At 37.6% G+C, this 16781-nt stretch overlaps 1 protein-coding gene across 1 annotated transcript in view; it reads right to left on the bottom strand.

Moving 5' to 3' along the window:
- GALNTL6 (polypeptide N-acetylgalactosaminyltransferase like 6) overlaps positions 1-16781 on the bottom strand; it is a 1158724-nt gene that overhangs the window by 239904 nt on the left and 902039 nt on the right. The gene's annotated exons all lie outside the window — the stretch shown is intronic.

Here is a 16781-nt window from a genome sequence, read left to right as displayed (position 1 = left end):
CACTCTTGAAATATAATCATCAAAGCTTTTCTGAATTGGACCTGCCATATTAGCCTTAGAGCCACTCTCATAGACTCATTCTAAGAATTGCTGATATGCTGTTCATTTTCTGTCTCAATAAGATCTGAATCAGACTGACATAAAAAGATTTCAGATGGATGGGCTTAAAGAGATGATCAAATAAGTGTAGAATTTTTAGGGAACTAGCATCGTTTGTGAATTTCTAGTTACCTAGAAGAGGAAATTCTTTGCAGTCTTTTAATCTTTAATTTCTGCCTTCATTGAGCTTCATCAAAAGAGAAGATTTGGGATTCCATTATATAAGGTCAATATAAAATTTACTGTATGTTTATACATTAGCAAAAAAGATTGGAAAATAAGATAAAATTCTATTTACAATGGCATCAAAGCATCAGATACTTAGGAATAAATTCAGTGAAAGATGTAGATGATCTATACACAGAAAACTATGAAATATTCCCTAGAAAAACTAAAGAGGACTGAAATGAAGACACTATTCAAGGATTAGAAGATTTACAATGGTTAAGAATCAATTATTCCCCAGTTGATCTATAGAGTCAATACAATCCCAATCAAAATACCACTAGGTTTTTAAAAAACGTATAATATGTATTATATTCCTATTGCTATTGTAACAAATTACCACAAACTTAATGGCTTAAAATAACCTTATCATCTTGTAGTTCTAGAGGCCAGAAGCCTAATATGAGTCCAGTGGGGCTAAAATCAAGGTGGTGGCAGAGCTGGTTCCTTCTGGAAGTGACGGAGAATATCCCATTCCTTGCTCCCACCACTCTTTGGCTTGAGGCCACATTGCTTTAATCTCTGTCCCATTGTCACATTGCTGGTTCCTCTTCCGTGGTCAAATCTCCTCTACTTCACTCTTATAAGGACACTTGTAATAGTCTACTGGGATAATGCGTGATAATATTCCTACCCAAGATCCTTAAATTAATCACATCTGCAAAGTTTCTTTTGCCATAGAAGGTAACATTCTGAGGTTCCAGGGATTGAGATCTGAAATTTTTTTAAGTAGGCTCCACGCCCACCATGGAGCCCAAACTAGGGCCCATACCCATGACCCCAAGGTCAAGACGAGAGCTGAGATTAAGAGCTGAATGCCCAACCAACTGAGCCACATAAATGCGCTAAGATCTGAATATTTTTTAATGTTTTTAAAATTTATTTTTATTTTTTTAAATTTATGATAGTCACACAGAGAGAGAGAGAGGCAGAGACACAGGCAGAGGGTGAAGCAGGCTCCATGCACCGGGAGCCCGACGTGGGATTCGATCCCGGGTCTCCAGGATCGTGCCCTGGGCCAAAGGCAGGCGCTAAACCGCTGCGCCACCCAGGGATCCCAGATCTGAATATTTTTGATGACCATTATTCAGCCTACTGCAGAAAAATATAAAATTCTAAAATTTACATAGAAATGCAAAGAATCGAAAGCAGAAAAGACAATCTTGAAGAGTCTGAAGGTTTTGGTGTAAGGATAGATAAATAAATGAAACTAGGGATATAACAGTTTCCTAAATTTCTCAGTGTTCTTGTAAGAAACCCTAGCTTCCTGAGCCATTTATTCTATAAAGTTAGAGAAAATGTTTGCTTTCCCTTCTCCTAGACACATTTTCACATACCATAAGAATTAGATCTGTAGCTATTTCTTTTTTAAATTCAATTAGCCAGCATATAGTACATCATTAGTTTCAGATATAGTGTTCAATAATTTATTAGTTGCATATAATACCCAGTGCTCATCACACCACCTGCCCTGTTTAATGCCCATCATCCAGTTACCCCATCCTCCCACTTACCTTCCTTCCACCAACCCTCAGTTTGTTCCCATAGTTAAGAGTCTCTCATTGTTCATCTCCCTCTCTGTAGCTATTTCTAAAAAAAAAAAACTTCTCTTATCATCCCCAAAGTCAAATGGCTACATCTCTGGATAGGCACCTAGATTAGCTCCAAGGTTTCCAGGGAGACCATATTATATTCTTAAGTACTTACATTTAAAATAATCCAAATATCTGTATAAATGGTGCTGAATATACTTAAATAAAAAGTGATTCTTTTGCCTGAAGAGTTTGAACTCCCTCTCTCTATCTCTTAGCCTATCCAATTTTGATGATCAAACTCTAATATGTTTAAGATTCAGTCAGAAATTGAGAGGGTGGGCAATATGGCAGAGGAGTAGGGGGCCTCAACTCACCTGGCCCCACCAACTTACCTAGATAACTTTCAAATCATCCTGAACACCTACAAATTCAACCTCAGATTTAAGAGAGAACAGCTGGAATGCTACAGAGAGAAGTTTTTGCTTCTTATAAGGTAGAAAGGTGTAAAAATAAATAAATAAAAAAGAATCAAGTGGGGGAGGGGCCCTGAGAGGAGCCGAGGTAAAGTGGAGCAGGTGAGAGCCTCCAGGACAGGAAAGCCCAGCCCTGGAGAAGCAGGAAATTTAAAATTCACTCCAGATTCTTCCTGGACAGAAAAGTGCTTAGCAGGAAATCAGGCAAAATCCTAGGAGGGACAGTGGAACCTCCAGATTCCTGGAGTCACTATTAGAGGAGCTGCACCCAGGGAAAAGCTCACCACAAACCGAGGCCTGGTCTTGGTAAAGGCTGAAGCACCACAGCCCTGAGGGCATTTGGGAGAAGCCCGTGGGTCAGGCGGGTGACTCCAGATGGAGGTGGCTGTGTCCTGTTCCCTTCAGGAGTCGCGACCCCAGGAGCAGGGTTCTAGCAGCGCAGAGCCCTGGATCCTAGGGCGCTGAGCACACACAGCCCACGATCCTGTGCTCCCCTGGAACAGGTGGAGGCAGGAGGGCACAGGACAGCGAGGACTCTCCTGCCACCGGTTGCCCTCAAGCTGTGCAGATAAGTGCCCTGGCACTGCCCTCGAAGCATCCAGGCCAGTGCAGACTGGGAGACTGCCTGTAGTTACTGTAGAAGCTGACTCCAGAGCTGGAGACCTGGCCACCACCAGTGTTGTTGTTCCTCGTTCCTCCTGGTGTCACCCTGTGCCTAATGGGGGGGGGGCACCAGGGAACAGAGCCCTCACAGAGTAAACAGCTCCCACTGAGCCTAGCACACGACAGGGGGCGGGGCAGCTCCCCAGGTGCACACACCTGACAGCACAGCAGGCCTTCCCCCAGAACACCAGGGGAAGGACAAAGGAAGAGAATGTTCTTGACCAAGCAGTGCTGGAAAGCTCCAGGACCAAGGGAAAATAGAGGGAAAACAGTATATAGATCTAGAGGGTGGGGACCCCTTTTAAATTTTTTTTTCTTTTTTCCATTACAACTCGTTTTCATATCAGACTAAAAATTCCCAATATTTTTTCTCTCTTCCCACCTTAAATACAGTATTTTACCAGCTCTTCATTTTTAAGTTTTTCTCCTTTTGACTTTCATATTTCTACAATTACATGTCTTAGATATATTTTTACTTCTGGATTCCCTTCAATGCATTCAATTTAATTTTGGGAGATATACAAGATATGGGATTTTGTTTTGTGTTTTTTGTTTTTTCTGCCTCATTTTGTTCTACAATGGTGAAAGTTAATACCTTCTAAAACATGACCAGCATACACTCAGAACCAAGTGGAATACCTTGCTGGTTCATTCTGTGACATTATATTCTTTCTTCATTCCCATTCTGCCCTTGTCTTTTATCTTATTTATGTTGTGGTGGTCAATGTTGGGACTTTCTACAAGTATTGCTGCTTTATATAAATTTGGGATTGAGCATCTTCTAATATACAGAACAAAATACACTCAGAACCAAGAGGATCACCCTCTAGGACCCCTCAGATAGACTACATTCTCTCTCCACTACTACTTCTTCACCATAACCATCCCCCAACACCCCCATTTTTTCTTTTTTCTCTTTACTTTTTTCTTCTTCCTTGGAGTTTTTGGCCTTTTATTTTTTACTACTTTGTTTTAAAATTGGTTTTTCACTTTAGTGGTCTTTTTGTTTTATTTTGTTCTGATCTTCTTTTTCGTTTTCTGGTCTCTGACTTCATTGGAATCATCTAGGGTGGACTTTACTTAGGTCATAGTTGATATTTTTGACTCAGCCCATTCAAACAGCCACTCTGCACTGAACAAAATGACTAGAAGGAATAACTCACTACAAAAGAAAGAACCAGAAACAGTACACTCTGCCAGAGTTACAGAATATGGGTTTCATTTCAATGTCAGAAAGCCAATTTAGAAGCACAATTATAAAGCTAGTGGTGGCTCTGGAAAAAAGCATAAAGGACTCTAGAGACTTTGTTACTGCAGAATTGAGATCTAATGAGGCCAAAATTAAAAATAAATTAGTGAGATGTAATCCAAACTGGATGTCCTAACTGCTAGGGTTAATCAGGTGGAAGAAAGAGTGAGTGATATAGAAGACAAATGGATGGTAAGGAAGGAAGCTGAGGAAAAAAGAGAAAAACAATTATGAGCCCATGAGGAAAGGCTTAGGGAAATAAATGATAGTCTGAGAAGAAAGAATCTGCATATACTTGGGGTTCCAGAAGAGGCTGAGAGCAACAGAGGGCCACAAAGTATATTTGAACAAATCATAGCTGAGAACTTACCTAATTTGGAGAGGGAAACAGGTATTCAGATCCAAGAGATAGAGAGGACCCCCCAAAATCAATAAAAACCATTCAACACCTTGACATTTAATAGTGAAACTTGTAAATTCCAAAAATAAAGAGAAAATTCTTAAAGGAGCATGAGACAAGAGATTCTTAATTTATATGGGGAGAAATATAAGATTAACAGAAGACCTCTCCACAGAGACCTGGAAGGCCAGAAAGGGCTGGCATAATAGATTCAGGGTATTAAATGAGAAAAACATGCAGCCAAGAATACTTTATTCAGCAAGGCTCTCATTCAGAATAGAAGGAGACATAAAGAGCTTCCAGGATAGACAGAAACTGAAAGAATATGTGACCACCAAACCGGCTTTGCAAGAAATATTAAGGGGGACCCTGTAAAAGAAAGAGGAAGCCCAAAGAAATAATTTACAAAAACAGGGACTGAATAGGTATTACAATGACACTAAATTCATATCTTTCATTAGTTACTCTGAATGTGAATGGGCTAAATGATCCCATCAAAAGATGCAGGGTATCAGACTGGATAAAAAGGCAAGACCTATCTATTTGCTGTCTACAAGAGACTCATTTTAGACCTAAGGACACCTCCAGGCTGAAAATGAAAGGGTGGAGAACCACTTACCATTCAAATGGTCCTCAAAAGAAAGTTGGGGTAGTAATCCTCATATCATATCAATTAAAGTTTATCCCAAAAACTATAATAAGAGATGAAGAGGGACACTCTGTCATACTTAAAGGGTCTATCCAACAAAAGACCTAGCAATCATTAATATTTATGCTTCTAATGTGGGAGCTGCCAAGTATATCAATCAATTAATAACCAAAGTAAAAAGATAGTTAGATAATAATACACTAATTGTAGGAGACTTCAATGCAGCACTTTCTGCAAATGACAGATATTCTAGGTACAACATCACCAAAGAAAAAAGGGCCTTAAATGATACCCTGGACCAGATGGATTTTAAAGATACATACGGAACTTTACATCCAAATGCAATTGAATACACATTCTTCTCAAGTGCACATGGAACTTTCTGCAGAATAGACCACATACTGGGTCACAAATCAGGTCTCAATTGATACCAAAAGAATGGGATTGTCCCCTACGTATTTTCAGACCTCAATGCTTTGAAGCTAGAACTTAATCACAAGAAGAAATTTGGAAGAAACTCAAACACATAGAGGTTAAAGAGCATCTTACTAAAAGATGAATGGGTCAACCAGGAAATTAGAGAAGAATTAAAAAGATTCATGGAAACTAATGAAAATGAAGATAACACCATTCAAAATCTTTGGGATATAGCAAAAATGGCCCTAAGAGAGAAATACATTACAATACAAGCCTTGTTCAAAAAGCTGGAAAAAACTCAAATACACAAGCTAACCTTGCACCTAAAGGAATGGAGAAAAAACAGCAAGTAAAACCTACACCAAGCAGAAGAGAGATAATAAAGATTTGAGCAGAGCTCAATGAAATAGAGACCAAAAGAACTGTAGAACAGATCAACAAAACCAGGAGGTGGTTCTTTGAAATAATTAATAAGATAGATAAACCACTAGCCAACCTTGTTAAAAAGATAAGAGAAAAGACTTAAATTAATAAATTAATGAATGAAAGGGGAGAGATCACAACCAATACCAAGGAAATATGAATGGTTTTAAAACATATTATGAGTAGCTAAATGCCAACAAATTAGGCAATCTAGAAGAAATGCATGCATTTCTGGAGAGCCACAAATTACCAAAACTGGAACAGGAAGAAAAAGAAAACCTGAGCAGGCTAATAACCAGCAAGGAAATTGAAGCAGTCATCAAAACCCTCCCAAGACACAAAAGCTCAGGGCCAGATGGCTTCTCCAGGGAATTCTATCAAATGTTTAAAGAAGAAATAATAACTTATTCTACTAAAGCTGTTCTACAGGATAGAAGGGGACAGAAAAATTGCAAACTCATTTTATGAGGCCAGCATCACCTTGATTCCAAAACCAGACAAACACCCAACCTAAAAAGGAGAATTATAGACCAATATCCCTGATGAACACGGATGCAAAAATTCTCACCAAGATACTAGCCAATAGGATCCAACAATACATTAAGAGGATTATTCTCCAGGACCAAGTGGGATTAATCCCCAGGATGCAAGGGTGGTTCAACACTCGTAAAACAATCAATGTGATAGATCACATCAACAAGAGGAAAAACAAGAACCATATGATCCTCTCAGTATATGCAGAAAAAGAATTTGGGAAAATACAGCATCCATTCCTGATCAAAACTCTTCAGAATGTAGGGATAGAGGGAACATTCCTCAGTATCTTAAAAGCCATCTATGAAAACCCCACAGTGAATATCCTTCTCAATGGGGAAACACTGTGAGCCTTTCCCCTAAGATCAGGAACATGACAGGGATGTCAACTCTCACCACTGCTATTCAACATAGGACTAGAAGTCCTAGCCTCACCAATCAGACAACAAAAAGAAATAAAAGGCATTCGAATTGGCAAAGAAGAAGTCAAACTCTCCCTCTTCCCAGAAGACATGATACTGTATACAGAAAACCCAAAAGACTCCACCCCAAGATTGTTAGAGCTCATACAGCAATTTAGCAATGTGGCAGGATACAAAATCAATGCCCAGAAGTCAGTGGCATTTCTATACACTAACAAAGAGACTGACGAAAGAGAAATTAAGGAGTCAATCCCATTTACAATTGCACCCAAAAGCATAAGATACCTAGGAATAAACCTAACCAAAGAGGTAAAGGATCTATACCCTAAAAATTTCTGAAAGAAATTAAGACACAAAGAGATGGAAAAATATTCCATGCTCATGGATTGGAAGAAGTAATACTGTGAAAATGTCCATGCTACCCAGGGCAATTTACATATTCAATGCAATCCCTATCAAAATACCATGGACTTTCTTCAAAGAGTTGGAACAAATAATCTTAAGATTTGTGTGGAATCAGAAATGACCCTGAATAGCCAGGGGAATATTTAAAAAGAAAACCAGAACCGGGGGCATCACAATGCCGGATTTCAAGTTGTACTACAAAGCTGTGATCATCAAGACAGTGTGATACTGGCACAAAAAGAAACACTTAGATCAAGGAATAGAGTAAAGAATCGCAAAATGGGCCCTCAACTCTATGGCTAACTAATATTTGACAAAGCAGGAAAGAATATCCCTGGAAAAAGGACAGTCTCTTCAATAAATAGTGCTCGGAAAATTAGATAGCCATGTGCAGAATGAAACTAGACCATTCTCTTACACCACACAAAAAGATAAACTCAAAATGGATGCAAGATCTAAATGTGAGACAAGAATCCATCAAAATCCCAGAGAACACAAGCAACACCCTTTTTGAACTTGGCCACAGTAAATTCTTGCAGGATACATCTATGAAGGCAAAGGAAACAAAAGCAAAAATGAACTATTGGGACTTAAGATAAAAGGCTTCTACAAAGCAAAAGAAACAGTCAACAAAACCAGAAGACAACCTACAGAATGGGAGAAGATGTTTGCAAATGACCTATCAGATAAAAGGGCTAGTATCCAAGATCTATGAAGAACTTATGAAACTCAACAGCAAAGAAACAAACAATCCAATCATGAAATGGGCAAAAGACATAAACAGAAATCTCACAGAGGAAGACATACACATGGCCAACATGCACATGAGAAAATACTCCGCATCACTTGCCATCAGGGAAATACAAATCAAAACCACAATGAGATACCACCTCATACCAGTGAGAATGGGGAAAATTAACAAGACAGGAAACAACAAATGTTGGAGAGGATGTGGAGAAAGGGGAACCCTCTTGCACTGTTGGTGGGAATGTGAACTGGTACAGCCACTCTGGAAAACTGTGTGGAGGTTCCTCAAAGAGTTAAAAATAGAGCTACCCTACGACCCAGCAATTGCACTCTGGGGATTTACCCCAAAGATACAGATACAGTGAAATGCCAGAACACCTGCACCCCAATGTTTATAGCAGGATTGTCCACAATAGCCAAACTGTGGAAGGAGCCTTGATGTCCATCGAAAGATGAATGGATAAAGAAGCTGTGGGCTATATATACAATGGAATATTACTTAGCCATTAGAAACGACAAATACTCACCATTTGCTTCAATGTGGATGAAACTGTAGGGTATTATGCTGAGTGAAGTAAGTCAATCAGAGAAGAACAATCATATGGTTTCACTCATATGGGGAATATGAGGAATAGTGAAAGGGACTATAAGAGAAAGGAGGGAAAATGGGAAAAATCAGAGAGGTGACAAAACATGAGAGACTCCTAACTCTGGGAAACAAACAAGAGGTAGTGGGTGGGGAGGTTGGCAGGGGGATGGGGTGACTGGGCGACGGGAAGTGAGGAGGGCACTTGATGGGATGAGAACTGGGTGTTATACTAATATGTTGGCAAATTCAACTTCAATGAAAAAAAAAAAGAAAAAAGATTCACTCAGAAATTCTTAAACTTAACCTACAGAAGTTTATATACAACATTCCCTTATGGGAAGGGCCCATAAAATTTTTAAAAAAAGATTTTATGTATTTATTCGTGAGAGGCATAGGCGGGGCAGAGACATAGGCAGAGGAAGAAGCATGCTCCCTGTGGGGAGCCTGTTGAGGGACTTGATCCCAGGGCCTGGGTATCATGATCTGAGTCAAAGGCAGACACTCAACTACTGAGCCACCTAGGTGTTCCGGACCCAGAAATCTTTTTAAGAAACATGCCACGAGCTTCTAATGTAGGTGGTTTAAGGACCACTTTTTGAACTTGGTCATGGAAAAATTTTTTCCCCCAGACAAAATGATGATTCACACTATTTGTTGAAGGAGATAAGCAGTGCAATATATGTATATACACACACATACACATCTTATGGAAGTAAAAGGAGTTTGGGTTTTTTATGTGAAGAGCTATTATAAATTAATAAGATATATGTACAAATAGAAAAAAAAGCAAGCAGGATGTGTGATCAATTTCCAAAGAAGAAATATGAATGGTGAATTAAGCTATAAGACAATATTCACAACATTATAATGAACTCAATGCAAATTTTGAAAAAGAAAGAGATAACAATTTACAAATCATCACGAAGGAAAAAATGTCTCCCATGGATGTCAATTAACAATCAGAAAAATAATGTGGGGAACAGAAAAGGGTTTAAGATGGACTAAAATATTTCTAATATTAGTCTACTGATAAAATTTCCCAATGTGTGGAGGCACCTGGGTGGCTCCATTGGTTGAGCCACTGACTCTTGATTTCCATTCAGGTCATAATCTCATGGGTCATGGAGTGGAGCTCTGTGCTCGGTGCTCAGTGGGAGTTTGCTTGAAAGATTCTCTCCTTCTGTCCCCACTTGCTTATGTGCCCATTCTCTCACTCAAATAAATAAACCTTTTTTAAAAAAGTAAAGTTTCCAATGGGGAGGGCCTAGTGTCAATATTACAAGTAATGGTTCATTGTTTTTATCATATTTACAGAGCTTCATTTAAAGAGTAGCTTCTATTTTATAAGTATTATTAAGTGATTATTTCCTAGTGACAGGGGAACTCTGTTATTGTTTCTCTACCTTTCTTCTAGATCTCATCATCTATCTTTTCTTATTTAGTCCTTACAAAACGCGTATGTGATGCATTATCTTCAGTTTTCAGATGGGGAAACTAGATAAATGGCAGAGCCATTTTGAGTCTTTGACTTAATCACCTGTATTTTTAAATTCCACCCACATTATTACATTTAACAGTATTTAGAGGAAAATAGTTTTATGATAGGAAACTAGATAGGCTAGAGCTTATGTGACTATTAGGAAAAAAATATGTTACTCAAATTGAGCATAGCCAAGGGGTAGCACCTTTTCTTAGGTGAAATGAAGAGCATTTCAGAAGTGCTCAGGGGAAATGTGGTGAAGTAAGTGGGTGACAGGTTATGAAGGTAGCATGGGGCTGGGTGGTAGGCAGATATTTATACTCCCTGGGATAGGGAATATCCGAAAATTCTTGAAGAAGTGACATAATGCAAGATTTGGGAAGACAAATTCGATAATGTTCTCCAACATTGGGTGGATTGCCATGATCAGAAAATAGAGGGGGAGGTATCAGTTTTTAGGCAAATATCTTGAAGGGTGAGGAATAGTGAAAGGGGTTATAAGGGAAAGGAGGGAAAATGAGAGAAATAATAAACTCAGATATTAGTAGATTATGTCAAAATTCTCAGAACCTAAGAAAAGATCTAGGCCCTATGGCTTTGATAAGAGCCTTTTCACCTCAATTTCAAATTACTGAATATCTTAATTAGAAAAAACACTGTTATTTGTTTTCACGAGATCCTCTTGGGTGGTTTTTTTACTTGGATAACAGAGTTCATGCCAGGTGATGATGTCAAGGTTGGGAAGAAATTTCGTATGTGTGGAAAGAAATTGTGCACACTTGCTTGCTCCAACTACCTTTCGGGCCATTTTAGTTTCTTTTGGAAATGCATATCTCTGAGTTTTCAAAACTGCCTCTTCCTACAAATATATGAGCATTCCCCTTTGGTCTAATATTACAGCTAAGCTTTGCAAAATTTTATTAAAAAATACAGCAAAGTCGGCAAAATAGTGTTCCATCACTTCTGTTGATCCAATATTGTATACACACTTAGAATTATTTTAGTCTTAGAACATTGGAGTTTAGCTGTATCATTAGACAATTATCTATGGCAAGATAAAAATATTGGTCTTGTTAGTGTGATGATATAATTTAGTGCCCAAAATGGTACTGTATGCTAGTAATTACAAGATCAGTAGTTCTACTTAGCTTACTTTGAAAATGACATGGATTTTATTCATGGAAACTATTTGCTACATCTTCCTGATGCCAGGACAAATGGTCTATTCTGTATAAAAGTCAATTAAATTTTATTTGCAATTAGATAAATGCAACGTTTACTGACTTGGCCATATCTACTTTTCTAGTGTTTGGTCCATGTGCCTCATTAACTTTTCTTAGCAGGATAAAATAATTTCTTAAGTGCAATATATCAAGGATAAGTAGTTCTTTACCTGGATACAGTGGTCTGAACATTTTAGTACACTTAGATTTTTAATTACTGTTATTGATGATTGAAACTAAAAACCTCAACAATAAAGAGTAAGAGCAACAACTATCATTTATTGAGGAACAAATATGTACAGGTACTGTGCTGGATCTCTTTTTTTCTATAAAGGTCATTTATTCCTCATTATAATCTTATGAGTATATATTATGCATGTAAGAAAATTAAGCATCAGAAAGGCTGAATTATTGTCTAAGAATCATGTGGGCTGTAGGAGAGAAATTAGGATTTGAATCTACATTGTTTTAATCCCAAAGCTCAATGATCCTTCTTCATATGATACTGCTTCCCATAATAGTAACACTGAAAATATCAGCAATATGATTTTATTTTAAAAAGTATAAAGACACATTGTAGGGTAAATCTTCTTTTTGATTTGTTAAGATGAATCACACCATATCAAGGATAAACTAAATGTTATGTAAAGACGAAAAACAAAATGGAGCTTTGGCTCATCTTGAAGCAGGTAACTCAGATCTCTATTTTTTGCTCTGACATTTGTCTGAAGCCACAGAACATCTGTCCTTCAAGGGTTTTCTAGCTTCTCAAACTAAAAATGTCATCAACTGAGTTCATTATCTTTTCCTCTCATTTTTTTTTTTTTTTTTTAATTTCTTGATTCCTTTTTGCCAGGGGCTCCGCAGTCTGAGCTACCCAGGCTTAAATACTAGGGGCAATTCCTCTTCCTTCCATCTGACTTTCTCCATTGCTAGGTCCTGTTGACTCCTCTCTCAAAATTTCACCTCTTCTCTAATTTCACTGCTCCTACTTTAGTGCAGCCTGCTTTTTTTTTTCTTTCCAGAAATGTATGCGTACATTTATATATATTTACCTCAAATTAGCACATTGCTAGTTCCACAGCAATGTTTCTGAGTCACTGCCTTGATTGTGCTATTCAACTACTCTAAAACCTTCACCAGCTCTCTATTGCCTATATTATAGGGTTGTCAGAAAAATTGCAGGATTCCCAGTTATATTTGAATTTAAGAGTTGCATGGGATCTGCTTATAGTACAAAGAAAGGTTTACTTGAAATTCAAATTTGACTGGGCTTCCTGTGTTTTTATTAGCTAATTCTGGCAATCCTTTTATAGTTTTGAATATTACCAGTAAGTAATATCATTGGACTGAAGGATGGACTGTATGAAGAACAGAAGTGATGGATAAAGCTAGAGCCATTGGTTGGGCTCATTTATTTGTCAGATGATTAAAGTGATTTTTAAATTTTTTAATCTCTTTAATCATCTTTAATCATCTGACAAATAAATGAGCCCAACCAATGGCTCTAGCTTTATCCATCACTTCTGTTCTTCATACAGTCCATCCTTCAGTCCAATGATATTACTTACTGGTCACACATGAGCTATCCTATGGCTATAGACTGAATGTTGGTATTTCTTCCCCAAAATAGGTGTTGGAACCTGATCCCCAAAGTGATGACACTTGGAAGAGGGCCTTTGGGAGGTGATGAGGTCATGAGAGAGGAGCTAGGAGTTTGAGGAGGGAGTTACCCAGCTTTGACATTTGAGAAGCTTGCTAGAATAGTTAAGGTCTGGATGTTGTGGGCATGGAATTTCATTGTTACCAAGCCCATACTTTATATCTCTCCCTTGTGTACCTTTGTATATCAAACAAGATTGTTTTGTGAAAACATCTGGCCTTAGTGATATATTTTCATTCATTTTTTTATCAGTTGATATCAAGTGTTCTGGTAAGTGTCAGGCCCATTGCTTCTTGTTCTCAACAGATAAATTGCATCATTCTGGTTGTTTCTGGTCTGACACAAATAATAAGTTGAAAGACTGCCCAGTTTAGCTCTTTGTAGACAAATTTTACACAGGTTCAAGATTCTTTAGCTCTGATTTATTAACTACTCTCAAGAACATATATGCAAGCCATATGATGTTGGAAAAGCAATGCCTAGGAACATAATTCTGGGTTCTGTTCATTCCATCAATATGTAAATCATCAAGTAGAATACAAATGCCCCAGCAGCAAAATAGTCAGAATGACATTCCCACCATTGCATATGGATGAAGCCATGGCTGATAAATTCCTTCTCCAACTATGCTCTCTTGTTGCATTATTTATGGACTTTGAAAATGCAAGTTGACTCCTGCAGTAATTCGTTGGCACTATTCTCTTCCTAGCAGGATCTGTGAGCTGTAACCTGATCCTAGGATGGAAAGCATTTATCCTCTTCTTGACAGCAAAATTGTTACTCTAGACCAGCAACGATCACTTTTTTTTTTTTTTTTTCTAATTTTGAATCTTTACAACTGCAGCAGTTGAAAAGACAATTGAAGATTTCCCTGCTTTGGCTGTCTTTATCTACCTGGAAAAATATTTAATATACTTCTACGTGGTCCTTTTAATTAAAATTGAAACTTGGGATTTTTAAGGCATGTTGTATTATCTGAACATTTAAATAAATATTCTCAGTATTATTTAGTTCAATTTCTTTTTCCCCATGTCTTGTCTTGTCTTTTCTTTTCTTTTCTTTTCTTTTCTTCTTTTTTCATTCTGTTAGAGCTATTAAGAGCATCCACAGAGACAGCAAAACTTGTTAAGCAAATCTAATGTAAAGTACAGATATTTTCAGGGAGCCACAAAAGAGAAAAGGCCTTTTTGCAACATGAACGTGGAATTGCATAAAGTACTTCAAATAAGTGAAATGCAGTTTTCAGGGCAGGAGGGATTGTCTAATAAAATATTCTAAAATTTCACCTGGGAATGAGTACTTTCTTTTTGCCTAAAATCTGAAAATTTCCTTATAATAACTGTACAAATTAAAATAAGCTCAGGGACTGAAAAAGTATACTCAAGCCAAAGAACTGTTTAATAAGCTGTGTAACGAACAGAGGTTGAGAGAGGAGAGGCACCAAAGGATAAGGGAGAGAAATTATCTTCTTTTCAAAAATCTCTATCATTCCATCGGGCCCAGCTTTTTTTTTTTTTTTTAAGGTTTTATTTATTTATTCACGAGAGACCCACAGAGAGAGGCAGAGACATAGGCAGAGGGAGAAACAAGATCCTCAAGAGGAGTCTGATGTGGGACTCAATGACCCTGGGATCATGACCTGAGCTTAAGGCAGATGCTCAGCCACTGAGCCACCCACGTGCCCCCATTGGGCCCAGTTTTTAACAAGCTCTTCTGTTTCTTCATTCTATCTGCTCATATCAGCTATTATGTTACATTGGAAAATGCTGCTTGTATCTACCTGAATGCTTTTGACTTTTTTTTCCCCCTCTGAGGTCATCATCAGAACACAACTCTAAAACATGCCCTTGAAACATGCTGCCTTTTCTCTTTTCCACACAATGATTTCCTATACTTTTTTTGGTGTTTGTTTTGTTTTGTGGCTTTTTGAGCAGACATGTTTGTTGGGAAAGTCTGCCGTTGGTCTGAAGATCGCCCTCATCTTCTTTGCTTGATGTGTTCTGGATGAATGAGGAGAGAGATCTAGAAAGAACCCATGATCTCAGCTGAATGGTGTTGGGGAGGATGGAGCAGGTAAAATGGAAACAGCTATTTGGGCAGCAGGTAAGTATGCAAAGTTGTCACCATCTGGTTTACCCAAAGTCTATAGTAGAAATCCATCAATTTTTATTACCCACTTATTTTTTGGCACTACTAATATGTTATGATGCAATAATAGTGAGCTAATTTTAGAACAAGTATAAAGCAGGCTCCTTCAGTGTATGAAGAATCATTTAATAAATGACATTGGGGCAGAATTCCAAGCATTGTGTATTCTATGAGTATTGACTCATCTGGGATGAGTAAGCAGTCAATTTCACGAGAACTGCTTACTAACCAAGAACTCAGGTAGGTCATAGGGTATTTTGGATTCTTATGACAATTCTCTTCCAAGAAATCCCATTCATTCAGATGCTGAAGGACTATATAAACATGAAACTGAATTTTCTTTTCTAATATACTACTTTAAAAAAGTCTAGTTTTAGAAATATTGTATGACTTATTCTATATTTTGGAAACATTAATTTTCTGTAAGTCACTATAGTTGATTTTTCTGCATTGTCTACATGATATAAATGTATTCCTATTTGTATTGCTGACTTCATTTTCTTCTTAATTGCCCCATTTGCACATCTTCCTGCATCAGAGTTTACCACTATATGATGCATAGTTGAAAACCCAGCTGCTGTTGCCATGGATCAGCACTCAAGGGAACCATAGGGGTAATACATTCCTGGATCACTATTATGCTACTGTCACAGAGAACAGTAATGTGTTCCCCGAGGATCATCTTTTTCTCAAATATGTGTTCTTTGGTGAATGAAAACTGAACTGTCTTCACAAAGTCCTTTTTGAGATTCCAACCAATTCTTCTCTAGAACATAAACTTATTTCAAGATCACATATGCAAGTTTTGTTGAGTTACCCTTCAGTAGTCTATATAAGAAAAAACTATCTCTAAGTTTATTTTTTATGACCTTATATTAAAAGGGAATATAGAAAAATAAAAAGGGGATACATAAAAGATAATTTGGAAAATAGAGGCAAATGGTAGAAGAAAATCATATATGGCTCTATTGTTCAGAAAGAATCAATATTTCCATTTTGATTTATTTCCTTCCAGGTACATATACACAAATAATGAACAAACTATAGTTTTGGATTCAGGAATTGAGCATTTATCCATTTAAATAGTGACTCTTCAAAAGGATCACTTTAAGAGTTGTTTATTATGTATTGTAAAGTTGTATAATATTTATTTCACCATCCTTACCTTTAGTTTTTAAAATATATTTTTTGTTGTTAGAAGTAACTGCACAATGCACACTATTATAGAACTGATTTTGGCTGATTATTTTCTTCTTCTTTTTTAAAAAGACTTTATTTTATTTATACATGAGAAACAGAGAGAGAGAGAGGCAGAGACATAGGTAGAGGGAGAAGCAGGCTCCCTGTTGGAAGCTAAGTGTGGGACTAGATCCCAGGACCCTGGGATCAGGACCTGAGCCAAAGCCAGACACTCAACCACTGAACCACCCAGGCTCC

Source organism: Canis lupus, chromosome 25 (assembly GCF_003254725.2).
Source record: "Canis lupus dingo isolate Sandy chromosome 25, ASM325472v2, whole genome shotgun sequence".
Lineage (NCBI taxonomy): Eukaryota > Metazoa > Chordata > Mammalia > Carnivora > Canidae > Canis > Canis lupus.
The sequence above is the reverse complement of the archived record's forward strand: the minus strand, read 5'-3'. Positions and strand labels throughout refer to the sequence as shown.